Consider the following 19,688-nt stretch of genomic DNA (forward strand, 5'->3'; position numbering starts at 1 on the left):
GTTTTGTTGAAACTTTGCTGTTTTCAGGCAATTTGATGTGTTTTGTTCTGTGAGAAATACACGGTCACCGATAAAACTGAATGAGGACATCAAAGCAAAACTATTTATTAATATAAACAAGTCAGCTGAGCTGGATGCATCCCACTGAGGAGGCACACCTCCCCCTAAAATGCACACACTTTTATGCTCTTCCCCAGCTGGTGGGGGTCCCTGTCCTCTTTCCCATTGGCTGGGTACTCAATAACTCACATTCTTTCCAGCTGCCTACCGGGCTCAAACCAACACCTCCTTTCCTCTCCCCTTTCTCTCCCTAGTGACAAGCATTGGTTCACTCTCCTTTTCCTCCCGCCCCACGCTCACAAGGCCTAGTCCCGTACTAGCTACATCTTTGCCTATGTCATATAATTGTACCTTCTTATGGCTGAAACAATGGCTCAAGCAAAACATTATTTTATCTTTCACAGTTCTAAGAACAGAATCCCTTACACAGGCAGGTTGCTGTCAGTCAAGTTCTCTTGCTCATGTCTGCAAAGTCACCTTTAGATTGCAGTTTCTTCACACACAACGTGCCCTGCACACTTTAAATCAGAGCAGAATCATATTTGTATCCATGAACTTGAGCAAGACCTATCAGACGTAATGGTCTGACTCTGCTGAAATTTTAACTGGTTTATTAATAACAACTGGAAATGGGAACCTGAGATAAGCTCAGTGAACCGAACAATGAAGCAGAGTCTAGCACAGTGCGCGCTGTGCCGGGTGCTCCTACCGCCAGGTACACAGCAGGAGGACCTGGTGCTAGGCACCAGGAAAGTTCTTATAACTTGTCCTGAAATGGGATTGGTCCTTTCCTTGATCCGTGATGTCACTGGCTCATTAGGGGTACTCTTGATTGGTTCTTTCCAATGGAGCTTTTTCATCCAATCATTTGATCAGGAGTCCATCTCATTGGCTCATCTTGTCCTCCAATCCACGTTTAGGATGATGTAATCACAATGTCCTGTTGGAAGGTTCTAGTGAGCCCTTCCCATGGAACAAACCCATGTACACGCCCTGATGGTCACATAAAAGTATTATACCTGTACATCATCGCATATCATTTGGTAATTAATACAACGTTTCAATTAACATATTACTATACTCAGCCCTATCTAACTTAGGTAACTCGTTAACATTATTAACCACTCAATCAGTCTATGAAAACCCCTTTATTTATAACAGCCCTGTTGGCCCTACTTAAGAAGGACTCAATCTTGAGTAAGACTGCGATCTCTATGATAAATAAAAATGTGAGTCTCTTTAATACCAAACTCAGAAATTGTTTCAATATTGAGGGAATAGAAGGAAATAGATTTGACAGGCTGTTCCACCAGTCTATCTTTTTCAGGTCCTGTTTTTATTACAGTTGTACTAAAGCTTGAAATTTCAGAATTTGGCTTCTATTGGTCTATTGTTATTTGTAAGACTGAAACAACAAAGTTCATCCAAATCTTCCCCCCTGTGGCTGACCTGGAGCAATCTCCAGCTGTTCCATTTTCCAAGACTGCTTCTCTGTTCAAATGTTCTCCCTCTTGGAGTAATGCAATCCAAGTGGGGGTGGCAGTCAGAGGTTTTCGAGTGTACAGGCCACCTGTGTCAGTTGGAGGTTGGCATCTTTGGCTAGTGCAGGGACTCCCACTAATGAAAGGCTCAACACATCTACAAGGAAAAGAATAAAAGGACTGAAGGCTTTAATTGGAATTATTTACTACACAATAGAATAGCTAATATAGTGTCCTTCTTATTAAATCAGTTATATTAGAGCTATCTTTTCAAATAGATTGATGTTATTCACTCATTCCAGTGACCATGGGCAATTTCTTTCACCCAGCCTCGAGCTGTATCCTTGAGGGATGTCTCCTCCCAAGGGAAGGATTTTCACACACCTTAGGGAGGCAGGCAAGAAATCCTTGCTAGGAAAATGTGGGATTGGTCTGTTACAGTATAAAGTGATTGACAGTCAGTCAGACACAATTTTAATTCAGGTGTTGTCATGCTGGCTGTAGCGGGTTGAGTTCGAAACCGGGCAGAAACACCAATTAAGTGTAGTGGTTTTGGTTCAAAATATTCATTACTTACTTATTTTCCTTCTGTGAGGTAAGAATTAGGAGAAAAGCAAAGCAGGCACAAACCTTAAACAGTTGCAGTACAATGAAAGAGTTTTATTACTAATAGAATTAAAAGTAAAGAGAAAATAACAAGAAATTAAAGCAAATCCCCCCCCCCCCCTTCCAGCACTTCTCTCCTTTTACCCAGCTCGCACAAAGGATAACAGAACATGGGATGTTAGTCAGTGTTCCAGTTCTTGAAAAGTCTTCTCTCTTATGCTTAAGGAAAAAAGGGTTTTTCTTCAGTTGCATGTGGTTCCCAAACTGCTACTAACAGCAGACCTGCCCAGAAACAATCAATCTGCTGTGTGTAAAACATCTCTCCCATGAAAAATCTCACAGTTCCTTCACACTGCAAAACATGGGCCATCACATGGGGTTATTAATCTTTTTAAGGATAAGTTATTTTGGCCTGCACACAAAGGCTTTTCTTCGCCACAAGTCTCTAACAGCCTCTTACTACTTCTATATAGCCTGGCATAGGCACTCTTCACAATCTTCACAGGCCACATGAGGATTCTCCATCCCCCCATGTTCTTTAAATGGATTAAAGAGACAAACAGTTTGTGGTATTACAGTTTCTTACCATGGCATGCAAGAAGGTTTTTAAGCTACGCGCGAGAATTGCGGCACTGCCCCCTTTTCTCCCGTCGCCATGTTCAGCTTCGTCTCACGTCACTCACTTTCTCTTTCTCTCTTGACTCTGAAGCTGCCATGTTGAGGAGCATTCTTGTTCAGGCTTTATGGTGGAGAAAGCCTCGCTCCCTCTGTGCTGCTGGCTGTGTGGTGTCTTCTTCAGTTCAGCACGAAGTGTGCTGGCTGCAGACAGGAGGCTCCGCCGGCTCCCGTTGACTCTGCCGGCTCCGCATGGAGAGGAGAGGGACCCGCCTGTCCCCAGAAGCCGCGCTGGATGGGTTTAGCTGTGAGCACTCCATGGTGGTTTTATCTGCCTGCGGCTCTGGGGCAGTCCCCCCCAGTGACCCAGAGTCCGTGCCGCAGCGTTGGGAAAGGGGGGAAGGGGCAGTGGCCCCGGCCCGGCCCGACGGGGCCGGGAGGCTCGGAGCCCCCCCCACCTTCCAGCAGGCGAGCTCCGACAAAAAGGGGAAGTCCCGCCTTTCTGTGCCGTTTAAATATGTAAATTGTGAGAAGCGTCATTGGTCTAAAAGACTGTCCATCAACTCAGGTTCAACCCAATACACCAGCTCAGCAAAATATTGCTGAAAAAGATGTTATCAGCTCTTTCATTTCTTCTACTTGACACTCGTGACTCTCCCTTCTCTCAGCCTGCAGGCTCCTGCTGATGCCAGCCTCAGTCAGGAAGCACCTGTCTAATTTTGTGCTATTTTGGGTCTAATTCCAGGTCCTTGGTCTCAGCACCCTTCAGCACTAAAACCAGCAGAGCCTCCTTGCTGAGTCCATCCCTGATAATTTGTAAGTAAGACAAAGTTCAAGCTGCTCTAGGCCAGCTCAAGCAGAGCATCCTGCTACACCCACCCCGTGAGTGTAGACAGTCTTTGCCTCCTGGAGTGGTCGTGCAGGTACCTTTTCCGTCTCTGCTGTGGAAGTGTCCATGGTGTATGTAAAGAGTATGGGCAAATGTGTTCAAAAACATCAGTCTCCTATGTTTTGTCATTTACCTTAACCCACATGACTTAAAAGGTGTTAGTTCTTATATCAAAATGTTAAAACTTAGCAATATCTATGAAATAAAACACAGCATCTGGTTCTGGCAAAACAAACACATTGCTTTTCCTTCCTTCAAACTCTGTATTTCTGGATGAGTTCATTTTCTTGATTGCTGGATTAGGTACCACACTCTTACGTACACTGCAGTTATTGACACAAACCCAATCCCAGCTAGTGCCAGTATCACAACTGCAGGATGTAGCCTTAAGTTGAAAAAGCCTGTGGCAGTTGGGGACCAGCCAAGAAAGTTTTCCCACCAGTGATTCGCTCCATCCCTCTTCATATGTTCTAGGACATGATGTGCCTTTTTCTTATTGTGATGGACACTGATCAGTGTCTTCTGACTTTTCTTCTTCAGCTGTTGTAGCAGTTTGTGCAGGCCAGGATGTTCCAACAGTTTTTTGTCCAGGATAATGTCCATTCCAACTGGTGTTGGAGAAAAGTTGATGTGCAGGTTCTGTAACACAGCTTCTAGTAGATAATAGTTGAAATATATCCTGCTATGTTAGTAAAGTTACAAATACCTACTTTTGAGTGATTGGCAAACTGGATGTGTTATCTACTGTTAAGTTGTCACAGGGGGTTCTGAAAACACAGATATTGTCCTATCTATACCAGGATGGATTAAGGATCGTTGTTGGAGTATATTTCAACGTGACAGACCCTTTGTTCTGGACTTTCAGCGGGTTACTTTCACATATAAATCCCTCTCTCACCATGCAGGCATTTACATCAACTGTTTGCCACATGTATGTGTGATTTTTTCTTACAGCCAATGCATTGTCCCAAATTATCTTTCAAATTTCAATGGGTAAAAATTCATTTTCTCCTTCTCTGATTATCACGGTGGTGGCAGACGGTAGCTGTGGGTGAGCTCGGATACAGTTAGTGCTGGAGACACAGTGCTTGGAACAATTCCCAAAGCATCAGCCAGTCACTGCTGATTAGGATCCTGCTATTTTCCTGAGACGGAAAAGAGAGTCGAAGCAGACCACTGGGTGTTTCCTGAAGTGCATCAGGAGGACTTTAAAGGTTGCTCTGTAGTACTCAAATCACTAATGTTTGTGCCTAATTTATTAGCCAGGGTTTCAAAATCGGTGGTGTTTAATATCCCCTTCCAGGTTCTTAATGTACCAGTTACATCCCTTCTAAGGTGAAGTTGTGTCCTCTCATTCTGCCAGGAACACCCTCCAGGAGAGGAGGTACCTATGAAAAGCGAACACTTTGGTCTGGTAGCTGTCACCTCGGTTTGCATGGACATTTCTGCTCTCTTTAAGGACCAAGTGGTATTAGACAATATTTGTTGTTGTCCAACTGATTTGACTACTTAGAGTCCAAGCAGTGAGATGTTTGGGGGCAATTTTACAGTTTTTTTGACAGTTAATTTATTTTAGATAATTAATTTAGACAGCTGATTTAGATAGGGGTATGCTAGGCACCCTTGCACACTCCAGGACACACTCACAAGGTCACAAGGTGTTTTAACTGGTTTTATAATTTTTGATTTATAGTGGTTTAGGTTCAGGGTGAGACCAGTGATGTTCCATGTTCTGTGTTTCTATTTTGGTTGTGTTTTCTGCAGGCTTCCAAAGGACTTCTGCCTGTTGCATGACCATCTACCAGCTGCAGACAAGGACATCCTTTTAGACAGTTATAAACTGGCCCACGAGACCTATTGTGCTCACAAGCCCCCACTTAGGGTGGCCTCTGAGGCATTTGAAGGATACTGCTATCCATGGCAGTGTTTCAGGTGTTACCAGCAGCATGATGACCAACAGCAGTCATTAACCTCTAAAATAAACTAAGATATCTTGGCAGATGCACCAGAGATTGGTTCATTTTCAGAAATTAGAACATGGGCAATATCCATCTGGAACCGATTCTGTGTTGGTGGCCATTAGGGGCAGTAGCCACCCAGGAGAGTGGTTCTTGGACAGCTGTTAGAGTCATAGGTACAATCAGAATTCGGGGTAATTTGACCATGACTGGCTGGCCCACCTTCAGATTGTCCTGAAAAGATTCAGTTTTATTCTTTGTATCTGATTTGAAAGACTTGGAGCTCAGGAAACCCCAAGATACAGGCCTGCACATCAGTCCCTATCGTTGTTTTTTCTCATACAGGAGGTAACCTTCATCTCATCCAGATTTGTGTGCTTTCAGACAGTATTTTAACAAACCATTTGCACACTCCAGCACCACATTTCCCTTGGGATAGTAATATGTGAAAAACCCACACAATACCCTCCTTTCTGGCCCAATCCAGTACCAGGACACTGGTGATGTGTTATCCATTATCGCTTTGTGTATAAACAGGAGAACAAGAGACCTGATTGCAGAGCCCTGACACAGCGGCTTTAGCACTGGCGTGTTTTGGCACCCAGGTGGAGCTCAGGTACCGCTTCCCCTTTGGTCAGTACATGCTGACACCTTCTCAGGGTCCTCAGAGCCCACGGGAGGCCACCTAACAGGCTGAGTGGCAGCTGCAGCCACAGAAACCTTCTTGCCCACATCCACAGAAAAGCAGAGAGACCCCCCTGAAATCGGGGACATCCAGAAGAGGGAAAATAGCTTGGACGAGGGCCAAACCTACTCCAGAGCTGAGCTGGGCCAGGACAATGCCAGCACTGCCGCTGGCTCCCAGAGGAGCCAGACAACACTGCTGACGGCCTCTTTAAAGCTGTCTTTGAGCAACTGACTGCAGCAGAAGCCCAGAAACTGCAAGAGCTGGTTGAGGCCATTGTACACAAAGTGTTTGCAAGACTGAAGGTCCCTCGGGATCAGCGTGCACAGTTTTCAAGGACCACTGCCCAGAGGATCAGAGGAACAGTTTTCAGCAGCTGCGTGAGAACAGAGCCTGTAGAAACACCTCTAGACCACCATCAGGAAATGGAAATGGTGGCCAAGGAGCTTCTAGCAATGGTGTTGGAGAACTTGGGGAACCGTCTGGAGTCCAAAGCTTCAGAGCAAGGGAGGGCACCCAGGCGGAAGGAGCAGCCTGTTGATGGAGGAGCCACCAGAGCAGACAAATCCAAGGAAGCTGAAACAGCCTCCTCAGAAAGAGCACATTTGCAGGCTTTGCTTGACAAACTCACCAGACAAGTTGATAAAAGTGTTTCCTGCCTCTTGAAATCCATGGTAGCTTCTCAGTTTGAAGAAGACTCCAGCTGCGAGTACGCCAAGCTTCCCAGGGGTAAGGTCTCCAACAGACAGATGCAGCCAGGATTCCCTGGAGCATCTGAAGAACAGAGCCAGGAATCAAGCGCAGGAGTAAAGCTGCCTGCCTTAGGACCACAGCTCCATGCAGAAGGGACTGGCTGTGCCAAAACTGTGGAGCCTGAGGATCCTGCAATGGTGAAGGAGAGCTTGGTGAGAGAAGGGAATCCAGCAATCTCAGGCTTTGGATATAAGGACCATGGCAAAAAAGATGGTTCACTCTGAGCACCTGCACTTCTGCTCTGTAAACTTCACTGCATTTCCCTGCAGGGATGTCCACATGTTCGCAAAATCACAGTTTTTGCCAGCTGACGTGGAGCTGTCAGATCCATCTCGGGGTCTTTACTGCAACCCCTGTGTTGTAAACGAGGCTGAGACTTTTTTAAAAAGAAAAGCCAACTCGTTTATTTATTAACAGCTGAGAGCGGGAACCCAGGATAATCCCAGGCTCCACGCGGCAAGCCAGAATAAATCAACGCACACAAAAAAGACAGTGAGACCCACTGGGTGCTCCCTTGGACCCCAAGTTCCACAGGAGGATGCGGTACAGAGCACCTGGTGGCTTTTAAAGTCTTTGGTACCACCGGACTGGTGCGTTTCTTAATCCTCGCGCTGATTGGTCCCTTTCCTGTTCACTGGTTGGTCTATACCTTCGTGCATTCCTCACCAATCATTTTCAAACAAGTCCACTTCATTGGTTGGCTCGTTCTCCAATCACAGTCTAGGGCGTCATCCTCATCCCTTGTACCCTATTGAGGTAATGTGCTGGAAAGTTCCTTCGATTAAACCCATTGGTCCTTGTTATACCCCCATCCAGTGGTTACATTCCAGCATTACACCCGTACTCGCAATCTCTCTTCAGTTAACATGCCCATTTATTCAACTTTCAACTCTCCTCTTTTATATCCTATCCAAACAGTAACAACCAACACCCCGAAACCGACTCATTCACATCCAAACAGTAACGATCAACACCCCGAAACTGATTCATTTATTACACCAACACACTACGAGAATGAACTAGTAGGGAAGATAGCTGGAGAAGGACTTTAGGCAAGGGTGTGCAGTTCTTTCTCTGGCTCCAGTGAAATATTTTCATGGAAAGCCTTGAACGACTGACACTGAATGACTCTGGAGATTTCCCTTAAATGCAGGTCCAGGCCAAAAGCTGGGCATGGGGAACTGCTTCACCCGTGCCCACGCAAGGGGATCCAACACAGGCAGGTTGAAATTTGGTGTGGAAAGGAACTGAGCAGGCGAGTAGAGTGATGGACTGAACTGAGCAGAGTTTTGTACCGAGGGCGGAAGAGCAGCTGCACTGCTGGAGCTTCAAGGATGCTTCCTGAGATGGAGATTTCTGAGGTACAACTTTTGAAAAGAAATGGAATCATCCTCTCTCTGAATACCCATCAGGCTGTTGGTGCAAAAGAGGCACAGTTGTCAACTGTCTCAGAGACCATCCTGGAATTTCAGGAAGTGTTTGGCAGACCAGAAAAAGAGAAGACACAGAGGCCTGAAGGCAATGCCGAGCCCAGGATCAGGAGCAGGTAAAGTGGGCTTTCACTGCCTCTGCAAAACCTTGGGCTCCTCTGGAACATGACACGTGTTCCCAGACAGCACTTTGGAGTCCTCTGCTTGTTTCCTTGCCTCTCCCTGTCCCTGCTGTGGGCGCACCCTTTTGTTTGTTCTCTCTGTTGTGGCAGCCCATGGCTTTCACAAAGGCAGCTTCACTCCGCTGCCTCCCTCCCTGGCCCCGTGTCCACCCCCAGCCAATGACTGAGGGGAGTTCGGCTGAGGCGGGAACAGCTCTTGCCCCGCCCCCTGTCCCACCCCCAATGACATGCCAATGACTGAGGGAGTTCGGCTGAGGCGGGAACAGCTCTTGCCCCGCCCCCTGTCCCACCCAGCCAATGACTGAGGGGAGTTCGGCTGAGGCGGGAACAGCTCTCGCCCCGCCCCCTGTCCCACCCAGCCAATGACTGAGGGGAGTTCGGCTGAGGCGGGAACAGCTCTCGCCCCGCCCCCTGTCCCACCCAGCCAATGACTGAGGGGAGTTCGGCTGAGGCGGGAACAGCTCTTGCCCCGCCCCCTGTCCCGCCCAGCCAATGACTGAGGGGAGTTCGGCTGAGGGGGGAACAGCTCTCGCCCCGCCCCTGTCCCGCCCAGCCAATGACTGAGGGGAGTTCGGCTGAGGCGGGAACAGCTCTCGCCCCGCCCCCTGTCCCGCCCAGCCAATGACTGAGGGGAGTTCGGCTGAGGCGGGAACAGCTCTCGCCCCGCCCCCCGTCCCGCCCAGCCAATGACTGAGGGGAGTTAGGCGGAGGCGGGGACAGCTCTCGCCCCCCCCCTGTCCCGCCCAGCCAATGACTGAGGGCGCTTTCTTTCCCCGCCCGCCGGTTTGGGCGGGAGCCGCTCCCCACTTGTCAATCAATGAGGGGGGTCCGGCTGAGGCTGGCACTTCCCCCTCTCCCCCTCCCCGGCCGATCACTCCCGCCCCTCCCTGCCTCACTGCCACTGGCCCCTTGTGACTCTGAATTTTCCCCACCTGCCCCAATCTGGACTGGTTTATACTGGTTTATACTCCCCCTCCCCAGGTAGAGGAGCTCCTGCTCCCCCTAACACCCCTACCCCCCTGCCTCTGGAGGTCGAGGCACCCCTAAGTGAGTTCTGGAATGGACTGGTCCACACTTGTGGCTGTAGGGGGGTTTACAGCTGGAAAGGGGGATGGATACTGGTGCATACTGGTTTCTGAGTACAGGCTGGTTTTAGGCCTGTAACAGGGCATGGTTGCTGGGCCATCCTGGTCTGTATGGGTTTATTCTGGGCCATACTGGTAGGTGCAGGAGGGCTTTTGGGCTCGAAGGGGGGTAGTTGCTGATTTATTCTGATCAATACTGGTTTATATGGGTCCATACTGGCAGATGCAGGGATACGTTAGGGCTGGAAGGGAGGTGGTTGCTGGTTTATACTGGTGCCTACTGGTGGCTGCAGGGCCAATATCCAAGGGCCATTGGCAGGAGCAGTGTCCAAATGCCAATATCCATTGGCCCATTGGACATGAGGGCTTGGACAACCATCAGCATGGATTTCTGCTGGCCTCTTCCTGCTAGCCTTGGTTGTGAGGTGCTTTTTCTGACGCCCTTGGTGAGCCACGTGAGTTTTGAAACAAGTTGTCTGTATGCACTGTGAATCTGGTGCTCTGAGGACAGGGAGAAATGGAAAGTTGGCCTTTGCCTTTTCTCACAGCCTCTGCTGTGGCTGACAGTGACAGGCTGTCACAGGTTAGCAAGCTGAGTCTCGGAAGTGATGTTCTTCTTACAGCTTCCTCTATGACCTGACAGAACCTATCAGATGGCCAGTTCAAATATGGACAATTCTTTAAGCCACTTAGAGTTGTGACCGCCTCTGTGATGCACACTTAAGAATAGGAAACTTCGAGGCAGAGCCTCTCTCTCTCGTCTCCAGTGCTGGGACAGGTGGCTGTGGGCCCCGTGTGGGGGCCAGCGAGCCCGGCCCAGGCCCTGCTCGGGCCAGGCCGGGCCGGGCCACGGCCATCCTGGAGCCGATGGGCCCTGATCCACCCACGGAACCCCCCCTCCCCCCCCCAAAGCCTTGCTGTGGGCAGCCAGAGCGGCTTGGCTCCCCGCCCCCCCTCCACTGCGATAAGCCACATTCCAGCTGCAGGCCGAGGTGAGATTAACCCTTTTATTGCTGTGAAGAGCTGAAAACCTGAGGGTGAGGGAAGAGAAAGAGGAGATGCTTTAAGCTGAAATTCTGTTGTGAAGCTATGATACATCAGAGTATCCCGTTGTAATTTCATGAAGATCTGGGGGGTGGAGTGTTCAACTCCTGAGCAAAAGCACCTGCGCTGAGATAGGCAGATGCTGACGCAGCTGTAATTTCATGAGAAGTTTGGACAGGGAGAGATGGAAGTGATAAGGACTTTGGCTCCAAATGGGAAAGGAGAAAACCTCAGTTCCTAGAGATGCTCCCAGAGATAGTCCTAGAGATGAAGATGAGGAGGACCTTTTGCTCCCAGGGAAGGAGAAGGGCCTCTGTTCTTAGAGATGAAATGCTCCCAGCGATGGGTGAAGAGAACTTTTGTTTCTGAACGGCTCAACCTTGAAATTGTACCCCAAAAAGCTTCAAGAGTGGACCCTCGAAAGCAGTTGTGGGAAAAGCTGCAAGTTGGGGGAAGGGACTCACATGTGAGCAGAGAGACTCCTCTTCCTAAATGGACTGAACAAAGTCATTTGGAAGTGGGCGGCTGTCTCGTTGTGATAATGTTTTCATAGCATGAGCAAGAGACTCTTCTTCCTAAATGGACTGAACAAGGTTATTATGGAAGTGGTAAACAGACTGAACATCTTAAGGGTTGTCTTTTTACATTGTCAGTGGGAGAAGGGAGGAAGGTGGGGGGAGGAGAAGAGTTCTGAAAGTGTGGTATAAATTTTTTTTCTTCTTCTTTTAGGTCTGTTAATAAATTTCTTTATATTCATTCAAGTTTGGTGCCTGCTTTGCGTTTCTCCTAATTCTTATCTCACAGAAGGTAAACAGTAATGAGTATTTTGGGCCAAACCACTACACTAAATTGGTGTTTCTGCCCGGTTACAAACCCAGCCCGCTACAATAGGTAAGAAGGTCTAAAAAGGGAAAGGGGGAAAAGCAGAGCCCAAACCGGGCATCTCTGGTGTGGCAATTCCTCCCATTCCTTCCTGCTGTCAAGGACACTTTGCCTCACAGAATGACAGGACAGGGGAGGGGGGAAGGGGCCTGTGAACAGGAGCTCTTGCAGCCGGGTCACATGGAGGGGGTGGCCCACACTGTGTTAAAAAAACCCAACAACTCTTGGTGTGGTTGTCCAAGAACAAGTGATTTATTGTGGAAAAGAAAAAGTTAAAACAAAAGGTAAAAAGTCCAGGCGCAGATATCAAAAACTCTAAGCCGAACCGGCTATATGCCTCAATGCAGCAATCCAGCGATGCTGGATAGGCCTCAGCTAATCTGAGGCCAAAATTCTTTAACAGGGTCTCTAAATAGAGATCAGCACCAATGTCCTCAGCGTCACATCGCTCTAACGGCTAATCCAAGGAGAAAGGACAAATTTTCAGTCTGTATCGGGGTTTTATAGCCTCTGTTCCCTCCCAGATACACCCACAGACCGCCCACAGTCCTGCCTCCAAGGCTTCAGATGATTGGGGAGGGGATCTCTGAGGTAATGTCTTTCCTCCAATGGCTCCCTGCTGCTAGGGGACAGCGGGAAGGGGCGATGTCATCTCCTTCTGTGGTGGGAAAGGCTTCTCATTTGTATGCATGGTTGCCACGGAGTCAAGTTGCAATCCCTCAGGGATAGCTCTGGGGTGCTGCCTGTGGGGACGGTTTGAAGTCTCTGGGGAGGGAGACACTTACAATGGATTATTAAGTTTACCGTTAAAAAAAATTGTAATCAGCAAGTGATTTAATAAAAGGAGTGACCTGACCAACACAACTTCATCACTAATTCTTAACCACCAAACCTGGTAATCAAAAAAGATGTGAACAGTAATCACCATCAAACATGTAACTAGGGGACATAAACAATTTTAACAGGGAATAACAAGGTTCAACAACGATTATCAACCCTTTTTAATCATTTAAATGATTATTTTTAATTATCTTAATTAATTAAACCTACAAAATCTAAACATTCAATCATGCAAAGCCAACTCCATAATTTCATGAATAACACAGGGCTGTCCAAAGGGGCCTCCGGAGGTCACCCCTTCCCCCCGGGTGTGGTGAGCGGTTTCCATGTGACGCAGTGCCAGCGCAGTGATGTGACAATGCGGTGATGTGACATCACCGTGATGTAACAATGCCCCATCGCTGGGAGACCTCTGGAGCACGAGGAGTCGGCTAGGGATTGCAGCACCATGAGAGCTCCTGGAAGGATCTGTGGAGCACTGCTCAGCATCACAGCACCACAAGAGCTCTTGGAATGAGCTGTGGAGCTCCATCTCACTGCTGGTGTCCTGCCAAAAGGCAGAGGCACTGCTGACTGCACTGGGAATTAGGGGGGAGGAGAGCAGGGCTGATAGAGGGGACTCAGCCAGGGAGCCTGGGGCTCGGGGGGCTGCTCTAGGGCCTGTGTTCTCTTGCACCTGCCATGCAGAATACTGAGCTACTGCCTGAGTGTCTGTGTCTTCACAGATTGGCCACAGAAGACCACACCTGTGAGAAGGAGATTCGGGTGAAATGGATTCTTTCCTGCTGGACCTGCCACTTGGAGTCAAGATCCATGTGAAACCCAGACCCAAGCCTGTGTTCTGCAGGGGCAAGCTGGGGGAAAAGGTAAAGGAAGAAGAGAAAGGTAGAAAAGCCCTTCGCTTTCATGGGATTCCCATCATGCGGAGTTCTTTTGGCCACCTAGAGCAGGAACTGCAGCCTTTCAATCGAAAAGGGCTGGGCAGCAGAGGGAAGCTCCAGGCTCCCTGGAACACAGAGAAAAAGCATTGGTTTGTTCTCTTCACTGGTTCTGGCAGCTTTTCACAAGTACCACATGGCACCACTTTGCTGCTCTTACCTGCCTCCTTCATACTCCGAAAAATTGCTCTTACAGATTCATGTGCCAGGTCTTTCTTTCAATCTGGACGATCCCTACTTGCACCAATTCAGCCTGAAATACAACTGCCTGCATGACCCCCACCTTCGATACTACCACAATCGCAAGGACATCCTGCGGTTGCTGAAGAGACAGGGCTTCGTCACCTGTGACAACAAGGTAGGTTTGGATATCAGGCTGATCAAGAACAGCCCTCTTCAAGCGGGGCTCCCACAGCCCTTGCTGCAGGCGCCTGCTGCTGCCAGAGGGCAGGGCCGTGTGCTGGTGTCCCTGAGAGCAGAAGCAGCAACAACATCCCCCTGGCAAGTCCCAGAGCTGGGGTGAGGAGCCCTGCTCAGCCCTGGCTGGGGGAACATCAGGGGCCCTGGACACCGGGGCAGGGGGGAGGGCTTGGGGGCAGCTTCCCTCCCACTGGGGCCGGGGCTGTTTTTGGGGATGGCCATCTGCATGGCTTGACAGTGCTTGGGGGATTCTGCCCTCGTCCCTCCACAGGTGGTTTGCACTGTGAAGGACTTCAATGAGTACAGGCAGTACCTGACCAGGCTCAAGCTGGAGGCAGAACAGATCTTGGGGCAGCAAGAGGTAGGCAGAGTGGGGTGTTCAGGGGCACGGGATGGCGGTGCCCAGGGCTGGGGCGTTCCTTGAGGGGGACATGGTCAGTGCAGAAGAGAGGAGGGCTGTGCTGCTGGGCTGGGCACAGTGGTGGGGAAAGGACTCAGCGGCTGGGAGCTGAGCCAGCGCAGGGCGCTGGGCTGGGCACGGGCAGCACGGCCACGTGCAGGCACGCGCAGGGATGAGGGAAGCCTTTCTCTCCTGCCCTCGTGGCCTGGCTGAAGCAGAGTGCTGGCCTGGGCCCACGGGAAGCCTCAGCACGCAGGGGCCGAGTGCTTGTCCAGACAACATGAGCCACAGCCTGGTGTCATCTTTCAGGAATGGCTTCTGCCACCCCTGGCCAAATTAAAGGTTGGCCCCAAACTGCCAGGAACCACTGACACTTCCTGCCAGGCAGAGCGGCACCTGAAGCCACAGAAACCTTCTTGCCCACATCCACAGAAAAGCAGAGAGACCCCCCTGAAATCGGGGAGATTCAGAAGGAGGAAAATAGCTTTTGACGAGGGCCAAACCTACTCCAGAGCTGAGCTGGGCCAGGACGATGCCAGCACTGCCGCTGGCTCCCAGAGGAAGCCGGACAACACTGCTGACGGCCTCTTTAAAGCTGTCTTTGAGCGACTGACTGCAGCAGAAGCCCAGAAACTGCAAGACGTGGTTGAGGCCATTGTACACAAAGTGTTTGCAAGACTGAAGGTCCCTCGGGATCAGCGTGTCAACTTTTTAAGGAATGCTGCCCAGGGGATCAGAGGAACAGTTTTCAGCAGCTGCATGAGAACAGAGCCTGTAGAAACACCTCTAGACCACCATCAGGAAATGGAAATGGTGGCCAAGGAGCTTCTAGCAATGGTGTTGGAGAACTTGGGGAACCGTCTGGAGTCCAAAGCTTCAGAGCAAGGGAGGGCACCCAGGCGGAAGGAGCAGCCTGTTGATGGAGGAGCCACCAGAGCAGACAAATCTAAGGAAGCTGAAACAGCCTCCTCAGACAGAGCTCGTGTGCAGGCTTTGCTTGACAATCTCACCAGACAAGTTATTGAGAGTGTTCACTGCCTCTTGAAATCCATGGTAGCTTCTCAGTTTGAAGAAGACTCCAGCTGCGAGTACGCCGAGCTTCCTAGGGGTAAGGTCTCCAACAGACAGATGCAGCCAGGATTCCCTGGAGCATCCAAACAGCAAAGCCAGGAAGTGAGCATGGGACTAAAGTTGTCTCCCTTAGGGCCAGAGCTCCCTGCAGAAGGGACTGGCTGTGCTGAAACCCTGGAGCCTGAGGATCCTGCAGTGGAAGAGAAAGAGGTGGAGGACAAAGAGGTGGAGGAGAAAAAGGTAGAGGAAGAGGTGGTGGAGAAAAAGGTGGAGGAGGAAGAGGTGGAGGAGGAAGAGGTGGAGGAGGAAGAGGTGGAAGAGGAAGAGGTGGAGAAGGGTTTGGTGAGAGAAGGGAGTCCAGCAATCTCAGTCAACATTTCGGATATAAGTGATATAAGCACAACAAAACAGGCCGTTCAGTCTGTATTCAGGAAGATTTGTAAGTGTATACCTGCACCACCCCCTGAAGAGAATTTTCAATGACCTGTCCCAAACCCAGCCACATCCCAAGGTGGAGAGGAGAGCTGTGCTGCTGAGGACACTCTCCCCTCCCTGGACCCACAGTTTTCCCAACACTCCATCCCTCCGGTGGGTCCGAAGCCCCCTGCCCAGGCCAAAGCACAGCACAGATCAGTGCACCCAAAGCTGGTCTGAGGCGAGCAAGGCGTGTGGCAGGAGAGCTGAAGACCCCCCGGACGGCAAACACAGACCTCACACCCTTGTTCTATCAATAAAAAGTTTACTCCTAAGGCCTTGCATGTGCTTCCTCCAATCCAGGCCAAACCGCACCTGTGCATTTTCCCTGCTGTAACCTGTCCCGTGCTCTGCCCTTCTACAGCCTCAGCCACACTGCGACCCAATTTTACAGGGAATATCAGCTAGGGAGATAAGGAGTAACCAGCATTTTTTGTCTTGTACAGCAAGCTCTGCTGTCAGGGACAGCATTCGAGGCAGCCTGGCTTTCACCTTGTGTGAAGGACAATGATGTCTTTGCCTTGTGATCCTTTTTGCAGGGCCCTTTCTCCTCAGACCGAGCTGCCCCAGAAGCTCTGCACAAGCTCTGCATGAGCACTCGCTGTCGCTGTGCTGGGGGTGGACAGCGGCATCTCCATCTGGGCACTGCTCTGCCACGTGGCCTTTGGGTCTTGCCTGCCCAGAGGAGGGAGGCAGGGAAAAGGTGGAGGCCCAAGCAGGACAACCCACATCCCCGTGGGGCAGGGTAATGCAGCTGCTCAGCAGTGGTGGTCTGTGAGCGAGGGCCGGTCTGGCACGGTGGGTGGAACGGTGCCACTGCAGGGGGGTTAAACGGGCTGGAAGCTGGGATGCCAGAGCACAGCTGCCATCAAGGGCCTGTCCTTTCCCCAGGTGATGAGATAAGGAACAGCTGGGGACCTAAGGAAGGCAGCGGCTCCCGCTGTTTCCCCCATCACTCGGGCTGGGCCCGGCAGGGCTCGTTCCATCTTCTGCTGTGGGCGGCAGCCCTGGGGGGAGTCGCAGCAGCCCCAGCCCTGCCACAGCCCCAGAGCAGAGGGGCCAAGGTGCCTCTGCGGGCGCTGCTCCCCACTGGGGCTGGGCAGGGCCTCACACAGGTCCTGCTCCTGCTGAGGCTGCCTCGCCTCGTCTGTGGCTGCAGCCCAGGGTCCCTCTGGGCATGCGTGTCCTGCATTTACCTCATCGGCGTGTGTGAATATCTAAAGAGGGGGTGCCAAGAGGCTGCAGCCCAGCCCTGCTCGGTGGTGCCCAGCAATGGGACAAGCGGCAATGGGCAAAAGCCCTTAAGCCCGAAGTCCTGCCTGAACATGAGGAAGAAATTCTTTCCTGTGTGGAGACCACCTATGGGGGTGGCAGTCAGAGGTTTTGGAGTGTACAGGCCACCTGTGTCCGTTGGAGGTTGGCACCTTTGGCTAGTGCAGGGACTCCCACTAACGACAGGCTCAAAATATTTACAGGGAAAAGGACAAAAGGTCAAAAGGATGAGAGGAAAGCTAATGTCTTTGTAAACAATTTGATAGGTGAAATTATGGGTGTTACTATCTTTGAAATGGGTCTTAATGTCTTTACTAACTTTGGGCAGCAGGTTTGTTACAGAGCCCAGACAGCTTGGCTCCTGAAACGGACAAGGGTCTGCACAAGCCTGAACTTCTGAACTTTGAGATAACATAATAGGTTCAAGGGGGAAATATGTAGTAGGTGGATTGGGAATGCTGTACCTTCCTACTACCTCAGCCAATGGGGAAAGTTAGAGGGCAACATGCGGTCTGGAGTTAGGATTAAAGGAGGCTGCACCCTCCTAAGAGAGAGAGAGAAAACCTTGTGGGCGTGTGCCCTGGTGGACCCTCTCCCTTTATTTGAATAAAGCTGAAGGCCTCCTCTGTCTCTTTTTTGGACATAAACTGTTACAGATGGTTGGCTTTGTGGGCTGGTTACCTATATATCGATAATTAGTTGATGAATTGTTAAATAAAGTGCCTAATTAATGTACAATGAATTTAAATAGTTATAAGCTAATGAGTTAAGCGCACGGGTGTACAGGAAGCAATGCATGGGTATAACCATTAGAGGCAGGTACAACAGGAACCTGATGGACTTTATAGAAGGAACCTTCTAGAACCATTACCCCATGAGACGATATGAGTACCCAAGACCCTGACTGGAAAACGAGCCGACCAATGGAATGGATCCAATTAGAAATGATTGCTCAAGGATGCACCATGTTAAAAGGCAATCAGAACACCGGAAAGTGGCCAATCAGTGAGATTGAAAGCGCACCAGTCCTGGAGGTGACAGAGACTATAAAAACTGACCAAGTGCTCGGTACCAGGTTCTCTGGTGGAAACTTGTGGTCCAAGGGAGTACCCGATGTGTCACATTGTTCATTTTTCTGGCTTGTAATGTAGGGCCTGAGCTTATCTTGGGTCCTCGTTCTCAGTTGCTAATTAATAAACGAGTTAACCTGCCAAAAGGTTGCCCGCCTCGTTTATAACATAAACCTCTGGCGTTTGTGGTTTTCCTGACAACTGCAGCCTTGTCCAGGATCCTTCCACAGTCTGGGTCTGGCACATGGCAAGAGGAGCTGGAGGCGTGCCTCAACCAGTTTTTAGGTGACCAGCTCCCTTCAGCGCTGGCCAGCACCAGGCAATTGATTGGGTACCTGAGACTGTCCAGGAGGCAGATGAGAGGTGGACCAGAGGGATCCGTGAAGAGTCCACAGGATATTGACACCCAGAAGGGGCAGTAAAGTTGAGAAAGGGTGTCAGCAAATCTCACTGCTGAGTACAATTTCGGGGAGTAAAACATGGCAGGATGCCCAGGTTGGGCAACAAAGAAAAGTCTAAAAAGGGTAGTGACTATAGGGATGAGGATCCCAAAATACCTCGGAAGAGTCCTTTCAGAGAATATTGAGATGGTTTGCACATTCTCCCAGAGGTACTTAAGGACATGGACACCCAGAGGGAGCAGTAAGAGGCACCGAGAAAGGGTCTCGGCAACCCATACCCAGAGCGGGCAATATGGTGTTAGTTTGGGAAAGGATTGGTTGAAGGGGAGTGTGGAGAAATACAGTTATGATGCCCGACAGGCATCATAAACCTGATAGGCTGGAAATAAATCCCCATAGACTGGTGTTTATAGAACAGATATTTGTTTATTGCAGCGTTGGTGGTAAGGGGGATTTTTCCTCCTAACTCACCTGCCTTTGTCAAGTGCTGTGGTATATTTATACAGTAAATTTTGCTTTGATGTTGCTATGTCATTACAGCATCATGGCATACATGCCAGAACTAATTTACATAGCATGATCTCATGGTTATTAGATAATTCTTTGCACTGCGCATGCACTTCAGGGTTCTTCTGGGGTCTTTGTTGAAGGCTTCTAAAGTGTTTTTCACACTTGAACTTTTCAACTTTGTCTTCGGGGCATGCATAGTTACGGTGCTCCTTGGTCTATTCGGTCTTAACCAGCCTAAATTCTTTGTTTTGTGGCTAATTGGCTTTGACTTGCCAATTTCTCATTAGTACTACACTTATCTACTTCTAAAACTGTACACCTGGTAAGTTTGTTGGTTTTGGGTTTTTTGGGGTTTTTTTCTCTCTTTTTGTCTATTCTGGATTTAAGCAACTAGTTAACTATATACCAGGCATTACATTGTATAAAAAGTTATTCGTATCAGGTCATATGGGTATCAAAAGTTATGATTCAGGTTATATAAGCATCAGGTTATATAGGTATAGAAGTTATGATTCAGGCTACATAAGTAAAAGCTACGATTCAGGCTATATAAGTATAGAAGGCTAAGCTTCAGGTTATATTGATATTCTTCAGGTTATATTGATAAAAAATCATGATTTAA

At 49.5% G+C, this 19,688-nt stretch overlaps 1 long non-coding RNA gene across 1 annotated transcript; it reads right to left on the reverse strand.

Annotated features, from left to right (window-relative positions):
• Positions 1 to 930: 930 nt before the first annotated feature.
• On the reverse strand, positions 931 to 2,946 carry LOC116452770. The gene is made up of 3 exons (XR_004243594.1): positions 2,734 to 2,946; positions 1,510 to 1,698; positions 931 to 1,053 (listed from the first exon to the last, which is right to left on the reverse strand). It is a non-coding gene; the product is annotated as an uncharacterized LOC116452770 (long non-coding RNA).
• Between the last annotated feature and the right edge of the window lie 16,742 nt (positions 2,947 to 19,688).

Source organism: Corvus moneduloides, chromosome 17 (assembly GCF_009650955.1).
Source record: "Corvus moneduloides isolate bCorMon1 chromosome 17, bCorMon1.pri, whole genome shotgun sequence".
Taxonomy (NCBI): Eukaryota; Metazoa; Chordata; class Aves; order Passeriformes; family Corvidae; genus Corvus; species Corvus moneduloides.